The sequence below is a fragment of the Chinchilla lanigera genome, unplaced genomic scaffold (genome assembly GCF_000276665.1).
Source record: "Chinchilla lanigera isolate Chin_1 unplaced genomic scaffold, ChiLan1.0 scaffold00033, whole genome shotgun sequence".
In the NCBI taxonomy this organism is placed as follows: domain Eukaryota; kingdom Metazoa; phylum Chordata; class Mammalia; order Rodentia; family Chinchillidae; genus Chinchilla; species Chinchilla lanigera.
In genome coordinates, this window is record NW_004955434.1 from 3732926 (window position 1) to 3736916 (window position 3991).

General features: G+C 42.1%; 1 pseudogene; it reads right to left on the reverse strand.

Moving 5' to 3' along the window:
- Positions 1-493: 493 nt before the first annotated feature.
- LOC102007463 lies at positions 494-3610 on the reverse strand (annotated as a pseudogene).
- Positions 3611-3991: the final 381 nt, after the last annotated feature.

Sequence of the window (3991 nt, forward strand, 5' to 3'; positions counted from 1 at the left end):
CCTCATAGTCCACAAAGACCTTCTGACAAGGACAGAAGTTCTTGGAGTTCTGCTTCCCCGAAGAGCTGGTTTATTTTTACCTTCACGCTTGTAATCAGTGCTGTTGCCTACTTTGTTCTGACTGCCAGGGAGCTCAGAGTCAAGCCTGAGTTGCGATGCCAGCAAAAACCACAGGACCCCGTGGCATAGGTCGTGTGTGCCCGCGCCATCCCTGGAGACATGGCATTTTCCTGCACCAGCCTCTCTTCCCCTTGGTTAACTCCATCTTTTTAAAAATCTTATTTTACTCTCCCCGGCTCTGCCACTTGAAATACTCTTTGGGAGGATAGCTAAAATATAAACAACTGAACAAACAAATCGAATGGGTAATTGGCAGGAACAACTGTTTTAAAATACTTTGACACCCCCTCTTTTTGGGTAATCTGGCCCTGCCTGTCTTTAAATGGCTGTGTTTACAAACTAACATCTGCTATGTTGAGTGAAGAATGTGCTTTCAAATGGCCACTGGTATTTTTAACTTCTGGTGGATTTCTTCCCACTCGTGGAGCTCCTCCAAAAGATGTGTGGTGAGGAGCCTCTCAGTGCTGGGTTCAGTAACAGCAGGCTGGGAGAGTTTCCCAAGACAAGAGAGACTTCCAGGCAGCTCTGAGGAGGTCAGCAAACCCTGGCAGCCTGAAAGTCACACAGCGCAATGGAAGGAGCCGGAGTTTTGAGGACACGTGTGTGAAGGGTCTGTCCCTGTTCCCTGTCTCCCTCTGATCACAGGGGATGGGCCAGCTCCACCTGTGAGGCTGTTTTCTTTTCAAAGAAAGAAAAGGAGTTGCTCAGTGGCTGGACCATGAGGAGGGGAGGCAGGCAGGAAGCGCCCAGGACAGGTGGGTGATGGGCAGAGCCCCTGCTTTTCAGGTGTGTCAGGGGCTGGCTCTGCAGCCTCAGCTCGGGCCTCAGAAGTGCCAGGATCTGGAGGAAGGTGAGGCGAAGGAATACCAGAGGCCTGTTTATGGAAATGACTGATACATGTGGGGATGAGTGTGATTTCCAGATTTTTTAGAGATCAAGCAACATCTAACCCTTTTATACATACATCCCACTTTTTTCTATCATTTAAAAAACTACACAGATCTTTCATTTTTTTATTGTGGTAAAATACATATAACTTAGAATTTACTTTTCTGTTTTTCAGTACTAGCGATTGAATTTAGGGCCTCTGCACTAAGTAGCATCCTTAGATCTTTTAATTTTTTATTCTAAGACAGGATCTCATTAAGTTGCTAAATTGCTTAGGCTGGGCTCAAACTTGAGATCCTCCTACCTCAGCCTCCAGGACTGCTGAGATTACAGGCGTGTGCCACCATACCTTGCAAAATTTTCCATTTTTAGTACACAGTTGAGTGTCAGGAAGTATGTTCCCATTGTTGTATTGCTACCCATCTTCAGAATTTTTTTTCCATCTTGCAAAATGGAAATACCATTCCCACTAAAAGTAAACTTCCATTCCTACCTCTGCTCCAGCCAACTACCTTCTGTTTCCTGTCTCTATGAATCTGACTACTCCAGGTACCTCATGAAAGTGAATGTGTCCTCATATAGAATGTGTCCTTTTGTGACTGGCGCATTTCCCTAGCTCACTGTTTTCACATTTCTTCTACGTTGTAACATGAATCAGAATTTCCTTCCTTTTCAGGGCTGAACAAATGCTATTGTACGTGTATGATACACTGTTTGCCCATTCATCTGCTGCTTCCACCTTGTGGCCATTCTGAATAATGCTGCTATAAAGATGGGGTACTCATATCTGAAGGTCTTTTTTTCGGGGTTTCGGGACATATACTATCCCCCCAAATCTTCACATACTCATAGGTGAGGCTTTTCAGAGCTGGCTGGATTCAAGACGCACTGCTGGGATTAAGGGTGCCCCACCCTGGGTGTGAGTGAAAGCTCCCAAAGAGTGGATACCTTGGATGGAATACAGAGGGTTAGAAAAAAGGCCAGCTGCTGCTGCTGCTCCTACTGTTTCTGGTTTTCCTGTTTCTGCCTGCCACTCCATGGACTGTTTCTCCTATGCCATGCCATCCTGTGTTAAAGCCAACTAACTATGGACTAAAACCTCTACAAATTGTGAGCTAAATAAACCTTTCCTCCCTTAACTTGTGGGTGTCAGGTGTTTTGTCTCAACAGTGAGAAGAGTAACTAAGACATATACTTAGAAGGACAATTGCTAGAAAGCAGACAGATCTTTTTAAACAACACTTTTATAAATGAAAATTTCTTACACCCATATGTAAAGACATATAAGTAGTCCTACCTATCCATTACTTACCATGGCCATATTTGTCATATCCATACTCTACCACCATATTCTACCATACATTCTCCATCACCGCTAGTATTTCTAGTACTTCCACCACTAGGGTACTTGAAAGGAAACTACATACATCACATCATTTCATTCATGTATGTGTGAGAGTGTACTTCTGGGAGAAATGATCTAGATATGTGTTAGGGAGTAATGTACACTGTGAGTGACCAAATACAAACACAAATATGGGTTAAAACTCACTGAATAACTAATACATATTGTTTGGAAAAATATTTAAAGTGAAAGTCTTTCAAAGAAATACTTTATTATAAACATTTTTTGGTGCTTCAAACAATTTATTTAACTGTAATGGACTTCCATTTATTTAACTGCAATTAATAAACTCCATTTATTTTGCTACATCTTTTCCCCATGGTGATTTATAGGACCTTCAAGCCAATATAAATATTTCATAAACATGCGGTCATCTGAGTAGACACCTACACAATATCTCAGCAATATCTTTGTGCAAGAAAAACACTGAAGAGTAAAGAAAGACCTGACACAGTTAACTAGGTAGGATGAAAATCTGCTACAAATATTTGTTTCTGGGGTAAATGCACCAAACACCTGTTCAATTAAAACCATCCTTACACACTGAATGATTTTTTCTGTTCAAGGAGGGCCTAGAATACCTAGCAGCAATTGTGCCATGAATTCATAGGAGATAGTTTCCACAACTCAGGCTCCTTCCCATTGGTTCTCACAAAGTGTGCTTCTCTGGGCGGGGCAGGCTGGCACTTCAGTTGAACCCAGGTACCTTTCTCTTTGGCTTGCTTCTTTTTCTTTTTTTTTTTTGTTTTTCGTTTTTCTTCTGATACCAGGAATCGAACTCACGACCTTGCGCTTGCCAGGCAAGTGCTTTGCCGCTGAGCTAAATCCCCAGCCTCGGCTTGCTTCTTTTTCTGATCATTTTCCCTGACATGTTTCAGGAAGCTATCTCAACCCTTTGAGTGTTTAACATGCTCAGTACACACATTAATCCTCTTGGCAAGTGTCTTGCCCTTAACTTGCTTGTTTACAGCAATGCCAACAGCATGCTGGGTAACACGGTAGACTCTTCCTGTTTTGCAGTGGTAACATTTGTGTGGCGTTCCTTTTTGCACAGTACCCGTTCCCTTGATGTCTACAGTATCACCCTTTTTGTAGATAGATTCGCATATATGTGACCAAAGGAACAACCCCATGTTTTCTAAAAGGCCTGGAGAACATATACCGGATTCCCTTTCCTTTTCCCTTTGTGTCTGTCATTTTGGCAAATTACTGGAAGATGGAGGTTCTAGCTGAAAGGAAGCTATTATAAACATTTCTAAACATGCTACAAACTAGAAAAAAATTGAGCAAAGAAAGCTCATGTGCCCAAACCCATTTTCAATAGTTATCAATAGCAGAACAGTACTGGGAACAGTAGATTGCTAAGGTGATATTCTGAGGCTTTGTTCTTCTGGAGAAGCTAGGGAGTGGAATGGCAAAGAGAACAGGGAGAGCCCTTCCAATTCTGGGAAGAGTTATTACTCATCACCAAAAGCATATATTTTTAAATGACCGAATCCTATAAATGTTCATAATTATCAGCCTGAGTGCTCAGCCACAAATGTGATTTGTGGTTTGTCTGAGCTTCTTTGACTTTTC